At 29.4% G+C, this 14,733-nt stretch overlaps 1 long non-coding RNA gene across 1 annotated transcript; it reads left to right on the top strand.

The window, feature by feature from the left end:
• Positions 1-6,109: 6,109 nt before the first annotated feature.
• On the top strand, positions 6,110-8,622 carry LOC120138517. The gene is made up of 5 exons (XR_005517548.1): positions 6,110-6,700; positions 6,825-6,976; positions 8,035-8,071; positions 8,158-8,249; positions 8,524-8,622. It is a non-coding gene; the product is annotated as an uncharacterized LOC120138517 (long non-coding RNA).
• Positions 8,623-14,733: the final 6,111 nt, after the last annotated feature.

A 14,733-nucleotide genomic window follows, 5' to 3' on the forward strand; every position in this document is an offset into this window, starting at 1 on the left:
CTGCGTTGTTAATTCTCATTAAACATATGACATGACTCATTAGTCAAAATGGATTAAATTTTAATTTTACCCTTGAACTTTAGATAGAATATTAGTTAGACCTTGAACTTTATATGAAGTATCATTTTGACTCTTAAATTTTAATTAAAATATCAATTTAACCCATAAATTCAATCAAAGTCTCTCGTTGATGCCACCACTCATCATCGTCACTATCGATCATTGTTGGTTGACATCGACTGTCATCGGCGTCGACTATTAGACATCAAAATTTATTGTTCACTCCTTTTTACATTTTGAACGTGAATTCGATGTTTATTTCACCAAAAAAATCTAAAACTCAACAAATTTAATCTATAACCCTTCGACTTTGTTTAAAATTAAACCATAATAATAAACTTATTATTAATATTTATTTAAAAAATAATAACATAAAAAATCTAGATTCATATCATAATTAAATTCATAAAGTTTTTGTTTATAATATTATTATGTTATAATTTTGGGTTATATTTATAATATTAATTATAATTTTTTAATAATTTTAAATTATAATATATTTTTAAATTTTTTTAATATTTTAAAAGTAATACAAAATCAAAGCTATTTTTTGGAAATGATAATGAAACTTCAATCTAATTCTAACATAAAGTAAATTAAATTTCAATCATAAATTGAGTCCAAATTTTACGAGTTGAAAATTTTAATTAATTTATTTTTCTTTTTATCAAAATATTGAGCATTTCTAATTGTTGGTATCTAACGAACGGAAATATATAAAAGAGTTTGAATGATATTGTTAGTTAATCTTGATTTTATGCCACAACAGAAAATAGAGAGTAAATAGTGTGTTTTCTAATAAAATTTTATATTTGAAGATTAAAAGAGATGATAAGAGAAAAATAGTATACAACGTGACCTGATATTCATTGTCTTTGTTTTGGGCTTAATCTTAATATCGAATCAATTATTTATATTTTTAAATTAAATAATTATAAATTAAAATTAAATATAATAAATATTAAATTATATAATTTATTTAATACAACACTTGAACATAAATCTTAGAGATTTAAAACTTTATTTCATTAATTAATTATAATTAAGTTTAATAAAAAAAGCTTACTATTTTTTTTAAATTACTATTATTTAGTTGTACTATAATTAAAAGGGGACGAGATTTCGAGATACTCTTTTATCTAATCTATTAAAATATTCAAAAATTTTCTTTTCTGTAAAAAGGGGAAATTTCAAACTTATTTTTATTTGGGGGTAAACTACCATATTGAAATAACATCTCTAATATTTATAAATATTAAAAAATTATAATTAATATAAACACATAACAAAAAATAATATTATAATATTATAAACAAAAATTGTATACATTTCATTATGATATAGATTTCGATTTTTAGTATCTTTACTTTTAAAGGAATATTAATAATAAATTTATTATTATGATTTAACTTTAAAGGAAATCTAAGAGTTATAGGGTAGATTTTTTAAGTTTCATATATTTCTATTGAGTAAGACACTAGATTTGTATTCAAAATGTCAAATAAAGAGTGAACTGCAAATTTTTTAGGTATAACAGTCAACAACAATGGTGACCGACACCGATTAACAATGATCGACAACGATAGTGGTGGGAGTGTTCACGGCGACATGGGACTTTGGTCAAATTTATGGGTCAAAATGATAATTTATCTAAAGTTTAGGGTTAAAATGATAATTTATCTAAAGTTTAGGATTACATTAGTATTTTATATAAAGTTCAAGGATAAAACTAAAAATTAATCTCTTTTAACTAATGTGTCACAGAGTTAACGGCTTAATAACCAAAATATAATAATTGATAACATAAGACTAAATTGATAATATAAGTGATCAAAATTTAAGTTTTTTGAATTTGAGAGGTAAAACTATATAAACATAAAAAGAAAGTTACCAATTTAGTAGTTTACCCTCAAAATTATAAAAAATCTAAGGGTGCGTTTGGTTCACGGAATGTAAGATTACTAGTGGGAATAAAAGATTACCAGGGAATAGGATTACTGGGAATGTTGTATTTTGTGTTTGGTTGGTTTAACATGAATGTAAGATTACCGTGTTTGGTTAAAGGAATAAAAGATTATTGGAATGTATATTTGACCAAATTGTCCTTATTATATATTTGTATAATATTACAAATTGTAAAATATTTATATATTTTCTCTAAAAAATTAAATTCATAATATTTATATAATTTTTTTATAAAATTAAAAATATAAAAAAGGTTTAATGAAATGGTAAAAAAAATTTAACCCCTGAACTTCATATAAAATTTTAATTATAGATTTTTTTTTTTTGTAAATCTAAAATAATTTAAGTATAAATTTGTAATTTAACCTTCGTAGAATTTTTATTATTCAATGACAGAAGAATGATATTTTTGAAAAAAAACAAAATTTTAAGGGCATTTTAGTCCAAAACGCTGGTAATGTTACAATACCTAAGGGAAGGGAGGTAATGACATTCCCGGTAATATACCCCAAAAAATTTACTATTGGTAATAAAACATTACCGGGAATGAGATTCCCGGTCAACCAAATATGGGAATGTGGGATTCCCAAAATGCCCTTAAATATTTACTTTTTTCAAAAATATCATTCTTCTGTCATTAAATAATAAAAATTCTACGAATGTTAAATTACAAAATTTTCCTTAAATTATTTTATATTTACAAAAAAAGTCTATAATTAAAATTTTATATGAAGTTCAGGGGTTAAAATTTTTTTTACCCTTTCATTAAACCTTTTTTATATTTTTAATTTTATAAAAAAATTATATAAATATTATGAATTTAATTTTTTAAATAAAATATATAAATATTTTACAATTTGTAATATTATACAAATATATAATAAGGACAATTTGGTCAAATATATATTTCAATAATCTTTTATTCCTTTAACCAAACACGGTAATCTTATATTCCTGCTAATCCAACTAAACACAAAATACAACATTTTCAGTAATCTTATTCTCTGGTAATCTTTTATTCCTACTGGTAATCTTACATTCCGTGAACCAAACGCACCCTAAATATTACTTATCCTTTCCCACGGAATGGCATTCTCTTTGACAAAGATTACATCGAGTATTCTTTTATGTGCTTGATTCCTTTCATTCTAAGACGGGGAAACATGTGTTGTCAAAACTGAGATCTGTCTACCATCAGTTTTGCATGCTTAGATATTGAGCTGGTAAAGGGTGGAATTAAAATTTTATTAAAAATATTTTTTATTTTTAAAAAATATATATTTTTTTCAATTAAGGGTGTCCGATAAAATTTATTTTATTTATTTTCTAGAAATATAATTTTTTAGTATTAATTAACATTAAAAAATTAATTGACATAGTTCCGCCACTGGTGTTGGTGTATATGTACTTTTATATACTTGAAGAAAAAAAAATTGAACCGATAGATTAAATAAGAAAAATAGAAGGATAAGAGTTGTTCGAGACGTGCGCGGAATATTATCCTTAAATATATTTTATAAGAATGTATATCATTCGGGATTCAGCGAACACATACTATTTTACAGAGTAGGGTTGTAAAATCGGGTAATCGTTTAGGTTTCAGTCGAATCTTGGCAGGTCGGGTAAAATCGGATACAGGTCAAGTCAGGTAAATTTGACACCAAATCCAGATCGGGTTCAGGTCAGGTCATTTTCAGTTCGGATCGTTGCCAGTTTAGGTCCGAAGCAGTTAAAAAGCAGGTTAATTCAGGTTCGGATAGACTTCAGGCGGATCTCGTTCAGATCGGGTCACATCATTGGCATATAAAATTCAGGTCGGATCTCTATCAGATACGGATTGAGTTAAAGTCGGGTTAATTTTTATTTTTGGATTAATTATTTTCGTCTTTCGCGAATGTTGAATTGCAATTTCTAATTGTATATGATTTAGAGTAAATTACTAAGAATATAAATAATCATGGTTAAATTTTTTGAAAAATACAAATTTAAGAATTAAATTGAACAAATATGAAATTGCAAATAAAAATTTAAATCAATTAAACAACACACATTGATGAGGGATCAAATCAAAATAATTTTAAATTGTGATGTTGAAATTAATACAAAAAAAATACTAAATTATACCCATTTAAAAGTTATGGGCCAATTAAAAAAATAGAATTAAGTAAAAAGTATGGATCAATTTCATATGCAAATAAAATTTGGAGGACTAAATTGAACAAATATGAAATTACAAATAAAAATTTAAATTAATTAAATAGCACACATTGATGAGGGATCAAATCGAAATAATTTTAAATTGTGATATTGAAATTAATACAAAAAAAGTACTAAATTATACCCATTTAAAAAGTTATGGGCCAATTTAAAAATAAAAATAAGTAATAAGTATGGGTCAATTCCATATGCAAATAAAATTTGGAGGACTAAATTGAACAAATATAAAATTACATATAAAAAATTAAATAAACTAAACAACACAAAAGGGATCAAATCGAAATAATTTTAAATTTTGAGGTTGAAATTAATACAAAATGTACTAAATTATACTCATTTAAAAAGTTATGGGCCAATTAATAAATAGAAATAAGTAATAAGTATGGGTCAATTTCATATGCAAATAAAATGTGGAGGACTAAATTGAACAAATATGAAATTACAAATAAAAATTTAAATAAATTAAACAACACAAAAGGGATAAAATATGAAAAATATTGTAAAATGGACTAAATTGAATTCATTTTAAAAGTTGAGAAAAAAATTAAAACTACTAATATATATATATATATATATATAATATAAACTATATAGTTTATATATAAAGTATATGTATTATATTTATAAATTATATAGTTTATATATATATATTATGTATAAATTATATATACCGTGAATAAACTATAATACTATATAGTTTATATATGAACTATTGAACTATATAGAACCTACATAGTTTATATATAAATTATATATGAATTATATATAAACTATACAATTTATATTTATATTTATATATTACGTATAATTATAAATAATATATATTGTATAAATTATATAGTTTATTAATATAAATTATATAGTTTATATATATATAGATATATATGTAGTATATATGGTTTATGGTTTAGAGTTAGGTTTAGGGTTTATGAATTGCAACTTATGGTTTTAGGGTTTAGGGTTTAGTTTAGGGTTTAAGGTTTATATTTATATTTATATAAACTACATACTATAATTTATATTTATATACTATATTTTATACTATGTATATAAACTATAGTTTATATTTACATACCATATATATGAACTATATATATAAACTATATAGGTTACATATGAACTATATATATACTAAAGTTAATATTTATATATGAACTATAGTTTACATATAAACTATATAGTTTATATACTAACTATAGTTTACATATAAACTATAGTTGATATTTACATATGAACTATCAACTATAGTTTACATATGAACTATATATATAAACTATATAGTTTACATATGACCTATATATATATACTATAGTTTATATTTAATACTATATATTATATATATAAACTATATATACTATATGGTATAATTTACATATGAACTATATATAAAAACCATATAAACTATATACTATAGTTGATATTTATATACTATATAAAATAATTTATATTATAGTATATATAAACTATATGATATATATAAATTATATGGTATATATAAACTATACATTATATATATTTCATTAGTATATATAAACTATATCTTATATAGTTCATTAGTATATATAAACTATATAGTATATGTAAACTATATTAGTGTACTATATAGTTTATACTTTATAACCTATAGTATATAATTTATAAACTATAGTTTATATTAATGTACTATATAATTTATATTAATATTAATTATAAATTATAAACTATATTATATTAATATAAGTTAATATTAATACTAATTATATTAATATTAACTATAATATATAATTATTTTAATATTAATTATAAATCATTTATTAATATAAATTTTATAGGGATGAAATTAAAAACATGCACCAAAATTAATCATTTTCTCCCGCCTCCTCCCTCCAAACCCTCCCTCCTTTATTTTCGTTCTCTCTTCTTCCCCGCTCAGCATCCAAATTTTCCCCTTTTTCTCTCGTTTTCCCTCTTTCATTGTTGTTTCTGGAATTGAAGGTTCTACTAATAAAATTAATAATCGCAAAGGTACAATAGGTGGTGGTCCTGGATTGGCTAGGCGAACACATGCACCTGTGGAGTCTTCACCTCCTTCCCCAGCAGTTTTGCGAGCCTCTATGTCATTGAGATTGCAATTTATTGTGAGATTGCTGCCAATAATATGTGCAGATGAGTAAATATATGATCTATTTTCCCCTTGTTTCATTTATTCCACTTTAAATAAACATGATCAGTTTCTATCCTTACTGCTTTGTCAGACTTTTTTTTTTGTTTTCGAATTTACTAAGCAGCTACCAGGCACCTCTTCCCCCCTTTCTACTCCATTTCGTTTTCTTCTCCCGCGTAAAATATTCGCAATTTCTTACACTCTTTCTCGTTTCTCAAATCTCAGCTGGTGATCAATGAGATCGACTCATCCGCCGCCACTCCTCTCCAAGCCGTTAAATTACTGGCCCAATATCTCTCCAACCCTCACGATAAGGTGAATTTCCTTTTAGATCTGCTTGAATTTTGTTGTTATAAGTAAAGATCTGCTAAATGAACGGGAAAACTATGTTTTTTTTATGGGGATTTACGGTTGGGTTGTACTGAATTGTTGCATTTAGGAGTCAATAATTGTGAGCTTGAAAGAGTTGTTGGCAGATCCAGAAATTGGAAACAATGCCACATTAAGGTTGATTGCTGGAATCGTTTTCATGCATTAAGAAGATTATAATGAAGCTCTTAAACACACCAATGCTGGTGGCACCATGGAACTGTGAGTTTTCTCATTCAACTGTATTTTCATTTGTTCTTGCATCCTGTTATTATTGATTATATCAAAATAAGTCATTGATTCTTGTTCTTTGTTCTATATATGTTTAAATTGGTGAATCTTTGTTGTATTGTTAATTCATCTAGCCTCCTTGACCGTCAAAATCATTAGATCTTTACTTCTTTAGGTTTTTCGGCTTGAAGTCTTATGAATAGTAAGGCTCATTTATGTAGCTTGAGACTAGTAAGAGAAACCAGGAAACTAAGTTAAGAAGGAAGGACTTGAGGTTGGTTTGAACTTTGAAATAATAATACCAACCAAATTCTACATGAATCAATATAATCAACCTTTATACAGCTCTAATTCCTTTGTATTTCATGTTGATCCAAAATTATCAATTGCATAGTTCAATTTTCTAAAGTTCAGATGTTTGATAATAGAAAATTACCTACCTGCCCTCTTGAGGGGAAAATCAACTGATGCAGGTGGTGTAAATGTTAAGGATTAGACTTTAGATTGTTCCTGAACTATTCTTTGTGGCCTTGAGAAACGATCCATTTAATAGAAAAACTTGCATCAAAATGAGCTTTATATCAATGATGCTCCACTTCCCAGTTTAAATGGATGAAAGTAGGCGCAATAGCTTTATATTGAGTTTCACCTATTTGTTTTATTTATACCAGTAGATCATCCACAAATTGAAAATTCTATTTTGCATGGGAAAAACATATCATAAAAGATTTTAGATCTAAACAAACAGATCCTATATCTAAAAAGGCGATAAGGATTATCTCTTCAATTTTCAAGATACAACAATAGTGGGAAAGTTTGAGTAAGGTATTCTCTGTATGTAATTTAAATACTGTCGATGTTGCTATATATCCACCATTTTAGTGAATAGCAACTTGTAAGTTTGTATTTGGAAGTAGTGCAAGAAGATTTACATTTGGTTGATACCTGACTTGCATATTGTTCTTCATTGTTAATAATGCATTCTTCAACCAACCCATTTTCCTTGTTTCTATATTTGTGGTCTGAGGTGAATAATTTTGCTTTGTCAGAGACATGGCATATCAGTTCTGGCAACGTGTATTTAAGGTACTCTATCTTCAAAATTGGCTGAGGTTTCATCCATCCGAACTAATTTTCAACTTATCTTGTAAATGTGTTCCCTCTTTTTGTAGGATAAGCACCGTCTTGAACATTTGAAACGAGTGATGGAGTTTGAAGAAATGGAACCTGCAACATTATTAATGCCAAAGCTTGAAGAAGAATGGTGCGCTTTCCATCATCTTCTGCAGTCATTGTTGCACATGTCTCTGAAATGTGTATGGATTGATAAAATATTAATCCCTTTTTGTTTTTCAACACAATTTTGTGTGGTTGCTTCTGGTCTTGTGAATTAAACATTGATTGTCTAATTTAAAATGCTGGTCTCGTATCTCTCTCTCTCTCACGCACAAACAAACACACACAGAGGTACATAAAAACATAAGGACTTCGTTGTTTTCTTTTAGTTTCTTCTCAACTTGATCATCTTTCTGTTGCAGATTCAGATATATTCAATTTCATGCACCGTTTCCGGCCATACTTTCTGCCTGCATCTAATGGTAGATTCAGATATATTAGATTCAGATATTGCTTGCTTCTACTTGATATTTGTAAGGGTTTAGTAAAGTCGAAAATGTTTGGCCTTGTTGGCCATCGAATTCTCTTTGGCTTTACCACTGATTGTATGCTTTCTTAATGCAGGATGCTTGCTGAATTGATGCAACGATGGTTGCTGAATTGGTACATTGATACTTGTTGGTTGCTGCTGTCTATTACTCACTGATGCCTTGTAAATTCTTGTTGTTGGTCTGATTTAAATCAATTTTGAACCTTATAAATTCTTATCTAAATAGTTACTAATGTGGAATTATGTTGGTGGCATTTTGACTTTTAAAGCTAGAAAGTTTCCCATAATTAAACATGTTGGCATCATTTAGGTATAAAAGCTCGATAATGATATTTCTAGTAGTATAGTTAGGCTTTTTAGCCTTGTAAGCATTAGCTGTAAGATCATAGATAATTTATTTCAACATAAAATTATTTTGTTTGGTTTATTTTATTGTAATTTTAGTGTTTTCAAATGTAATAAAATTACTTTTATTTATAATTTTTTTTAGTATTTGAAATGTTATTCAAGTTTTTAATCTTTAATAAGTCCATCATTTCAACTAATATTTTTTGATTTTAAAATTTCAAGTTAAGTTTACTTAAATTATTAATCAATTTTCACATTAAAAGTAAATTAGATTTATGAATATTTTAACTCAATTAATATAATTTAATAAAATCAACTTCAATAAGATAATATTTAAATTTAATTTAGTGATTATAAATAAAATTTATAATATAAGAAATATAAAGAATATTATGAATTGGAATTAACATAAAAAACAAATTTATAATATACAAATTATAATTAATATAAAAACTAATTTTCAAAAAGTAATCATATTAATTTAATTATCATAAGTTTATTATAAATTTAAAATAACATAATTATATTAATTGTAACTTTCCTTATAAGTAAGGATAATATCAAATCATTTTAACAACATCAGATCATTTACAGGTTGAGTCAATTACAGGTCAGGTTCATAACAGGTCAGGTTGAAAACAGGTCGGGTAATACCAGTTATTTACCAGGTCAATCTCGGGTTCGGGTTCATATCAGTCGGATGCAGTTCGGGTTCAGGTCGTTCTCAGGTCGGATGCAGGTCGGGTTCAGATCCATAATTTTCAGGTCTAACTCGGGTTCAGGTCAACACCAGTTCCGACTTGAATCGGTTTCGGATCGCCACTACGCAGGTCAAAAACAGTTTTAACTCGAGTCGGTTTCAATCAGTTTTACAGGTCGGGTCAACTTTTTACACCCCTATTACAGAGCATAGAATAGGAAGAGCACATACTCGGCTTAGAAAGGGAAATGAAGATGGTATAAAACATAAATACTTTCTTGGAATATATTTTAGGAGGTAAGACATGATTTTTATAGTATCAAGCATAACATAAAAATATGGTAAAACCATTTGAACATTATAATGATAAATTAGTCAAAATTAATTAAAATATTTATAATATGGAGAAGATAGAAGAATTATCGTATATGTTCTTCCTCTGCCTCAACCCATTAAGGGACTTTTGTAGTCGGCAAACCATGTTCTCCCCTAACTACAAAAATCTTGAGGAAGGTCCATGTAAACTTCTTCATGCAGATCTCCTTGTAAAAAAGCATTTTGTACATCCATATGACACAAAAGACCACTGAAAATTCGAAGCAATTGCCAAAACCAACCGAATAGTAGTAATTTTCACCACAGGGAAAAAGGTATCAACAAAATCAACTTATTCCCTTTGATTGTACTCTTTGGAAACTGTTGAGTTAATCGATCGACGGAATCGGCCAAGAGGGGGGTGAATTGGCAATTAAAAATTTCGTGGAAGCTTTTGCAGAAAAATTGAAAGTAATTGCACAGCGATTTACAGTGGTTCGACTTTCTCAAACAAAGTCTACGTCCACTACCTTAGCTATCCACACTAAGGATTTTCCAACAAATTCACTAATTTGTTCTTTCTTTTGAGGCCAAAGAAATAACCTTACAAAATCCCTCAAGAGTATACCCAACTCTTGAGAACACTCTTTTTCCCAAAGAGAAGATTACAAATTTGCAAACTTACAAGAAAACCTCACAAGGTAAGATGTTTGCACAATTCTAGAACAAGAAAAGAACACTCAAAGATAATTACAAATGAGCACAAATGGTGTTCTTGAAAGCAAAATGAATATTGAAAGGAAAATTGGCTTGATTTGCACAAACTTGGTGTTTGATGCTTTCTCTCTTGTTTCTCTATAATTTCTTGTTGATCAAGGGCTTCAGAACTTGTTTAAATACACCTTGAATCTCTTCTGAACGTTGGGGAAGATTAGTGAAGATCATATAGCCGTTTTAGTGTGAAAACAATTAATAAAACAGTTTGGAGCGTGGGGGGAATCGGTACCCCCTATGGGGAATCGGTTCCCTCCGAGCATTCTGGAAATCTCGGAGCCAAACCCTTTACGGGGGAATCGGTACCCCCTTGGGGGGGGAATCGGTTCCCTCTGAGCAATCTGGAATTTTTGGCTTTGAAATGGTTCGAAATACTTTGAAAGATTATTTTGAAATTGTTTTAAGATTAAAACTTATTTTTTACACTTAAGTAAGGATTAAAAATGATTTTTAAAATATTTTAAGTAATGTTTTGATATTCGAATAATTATATCGAATATACTTAGAAAATCATTTTGGAAAATCTTAAAATTCATTTAACTTAATTTGTTATATCGAAATTATATCGAATATACTTAGAAAATCATTTTGGAAAATCTTAAAATTCATTTAACTTAATTTGTTATATCGAAATATCAAAATGCTTTCAACAGAAACCAATCGAGCCTTGTACCATTCAATCTCACCATTAGCTCAATACTTGATTTTGTAAACCTATTTGCAACCAATAGACACTTTCCCAGGTGGTAAAGGAACAATAGACCACATGTGATTTGACTCTAGGGCCTGAAGTTCTTGTTGCATTGCTTGTAGCAAAAGAGGATTAGAACTAGCTTTCTTGTAAGAAGTGGGTTCAACAATTTAAGAAGTAAACAAAATAAAAACACTAAGTTTTATGAGGCAAATGAGAGTAAGAAATAAAACTAGAAATCAAATACTAACCTGGATGAAGTGAATTGACAATTGCAAATATAATCATTGAACCAGCAAGAAGGCCTAGAAACTCTAGATGAAGTTCGACAAGAAACCAAATAAGACTCGGATGGAACAGGTAACACAGATACATAGTAGAAGAATCAAGCAAAGAAGGATCAACAAATGGAATAGGTAACTCAGTGGACAAAACTGGGGAATTAGATTCACGAATAGTATGGGATGTATCTGTGGGCATATTTGATGAGAATAAACTAGGAGAAAACTCATAATCAGGAGGAAAGTTTTGTAAAGGAAAAAAGCAAGAGGATTTAGTGACAGGAAAATGAAAAGGAAATATACTCTCATGAAAAGAAACGTTTTGGTTGAGAAAGAAGGTTTTGGTGTCAAGGTTAAACAAGAGGTAGCCTTTTTGAGTGTTATAGTAACCAAAAGAAACACAGAAGGTATAACCTTTAGTGAAAACTTGTCTTTATAATTTGGTGTATTGGCATAGCACAAACACCCAAAAACCCTAAAATGTCCCAAGTTTGGTTGTTTTTGATAGAGAACCTCAAATGAAAATTTCTACACAAGAATGGAAGTAGGAAAACGATTAATGAGATAACAAGTAACATTGACACACTCTTCCCCAACCCTAATATAAACGAGCCTCCTCCAACCTCCAATCTCATGGAGGCGGAAGAAACCCAACCGCTTGCAACTTTGATGAATATTGATACCCTAGGAAACTCCCAGTCGTCGTTTGCTGATATTGTGTCAGGGTTTCCAAGAGGTGAAACCAACACTAGCAGAGACACTGGAGACCTTGAAGAGGAGTTCATCCTCACTGATGACGACTTCATTACTAGAACCAAGTTTGGTCTTCCTTTGATACAATTCTCGGATCGTGCCTACCAGAAGATGGAATTGAGTATGGCTAAGACGGTTGTCCTCAAGCTACTAGGTCGAAACATTGACCTAAATGCTCTAAACAATAGAACTTTTGCCTTTTGGAAACCATCCAAACCTTTTACTCCCATGGATTTAGAGAACATGTATTTTCTCGCTCGTTTCCAGGACAAAGCTGATTATACCAAGGTGTTGGAGGAAGGACCGTGGATAATTTACAGCCAATATCTTAAATTCCATCCATGATCCGTGAATTTTATTACATCCCAACCATTCCCTACGATAGTCAGCCTGGATTCGTTTTCTAGGACTCCCGAAATACATATACTAGGAAAGGGTTCTTTATATATCGTCAAGCTTGTTAGGAAGGTTGCTAAGGTTGACTTCACAAAGGCACGAGCAATAGGAGACGTTATGCCCACGTGGTTATGTACATCGACCTCAAAGTGTCACTCATTTCACATGTTATCATTGGTAATAAAATCCAAAACATTGAATACGAAAACTTACCATCCATATATTTTACTTGCGATTGATTTGGACATCTCAAGGAATAATGCAACAACAATAGTAATGGTCAATCGAGTAATCCCTAACCGGTGATGGAGCAAGCCCCTAGTATGGCCGCTCTAGTACAGCTGGAAAATCTAATGTTGAACCTCTAAGAGCTGACGGATGAACCATATGGTCCTTGGATGTGTTGGAGTTGAAAAATCAAATATTGTTTTCAACAATATTTGACAACCATCGTGAATTCAAAAGCAAATGGGGCGGTTGTAGCAAACGTTTGTTGAAAATGTGCAAGGGATAATCACACATTTAGTCATTGTACTTTAGAGTATTTTCAAAGATTATCCCTAAGCTTCAACTATAAATACCCTAGCTCATTTAGCTTCAAAATAATCACTTTCTCCCAAAATAAGAGAGTTTATTGTGAGTAGTGAGTGTTTTGTAAACACCTGTAAATTTTCTCTCTTAGTAAAAGACCTGCATCACTCCGGAGACGTTAGCACAATTGGCTTAACTCCGTTATCAATTTCGGGCATTATTTTTCCGCTTTTATTTCGCATTCTCACTAATCTGGTTATAGGGAAATTACTCGTACTCAGTTTATTTCCCAACAAATGGTAATCAGAGCTTTTGGTTGTGAATTTTGTTAATTTTTTTACGAGTTTACTATTCATTACTATTCACATGAATAGTGAATTTTGTGAATAGTAAAAATTTTGTCGATGATACGAGCTTGTCGAAGAAGGTGTTCTAATACACGGTGGTTCATAAGAATTGTTAGAAACGATCCAAACGAAGCCAGATTCGAGTAGGAGCGATGGCTGCAGACGAAGGGAATGTGAAAATTGAAAAGTTCGATGGTGCGGTTTTAGAAGATGTAGATTGAAGATTTTCTATACCAGAAAAATCTATATCAACCTCTTTCATGAAAGCAACCAGAGGGCATGAAGAATGAAGACTGGACTCTTCTCGACAGACAAACCCTCAGAGTTATCCGACTGACGTTATCCCGCAATGTTGCTTTCAACATAGCAAAGGAAAAGACCACGATGTGTTTTATGATGACTCTCTCCAGTATTTATGAGAAGCCATAAGCCTTAAACAAAGTTCACTTGATGAGGCGATTATTCAATTTGCGGATGGTGGAAGGGGCATCAGTGGCTCAACACCTAAATGAACTCAACACAATCACAACCCAGTTGAGTTTCGTGGAAATTGAATTCGATGATAAAGATCGAGCTTTAATTCTCTTATCATCTCTACCAGACAGTTGGAATGCTACTGTTACAGCAGTTAACAACTTGTCAGGAAACAACAAATTAAAATTCGACGATGTTCGGGATCTGGTATTGAGTGAAGAAATTTGACGGAGAGAATCAAGTGAAGCATCAGCCTCCTCAGCCTTGTACACGGAGTCTAGAGGGAGAACTTCAGAAAGAAATTTAAATCGTGAAAGATCCAAATCCAGAAGGGGAAAAATCAAGAACGGGAAAGAAATATTATACCTGTTATAATTACGGCAAGAAGGGTCACTTTAAAAGAGACCCTCGAGCACCGACGAAAGATACCGGTGCATAGGAATCTACCAACATGATAGAGGAGATATGTGAT

Source organism: Hibiscus syriacus, unplaced genomic scaffold, assembly GCF_006381635.1.
Source record: "Hibiscus syriacus cultivar Baekdansim isolate YM2019G1 unplaced genomic scaffold, ASM638163v2 tig00110694_pilon, whole genome shotgun sequence".
NCBI lineage: Eukaryota > Viridiplantae > Streptophyta > Magnoliopsida > Malvales > Malvaceae > Hibiscus > Hibiscus syriacus.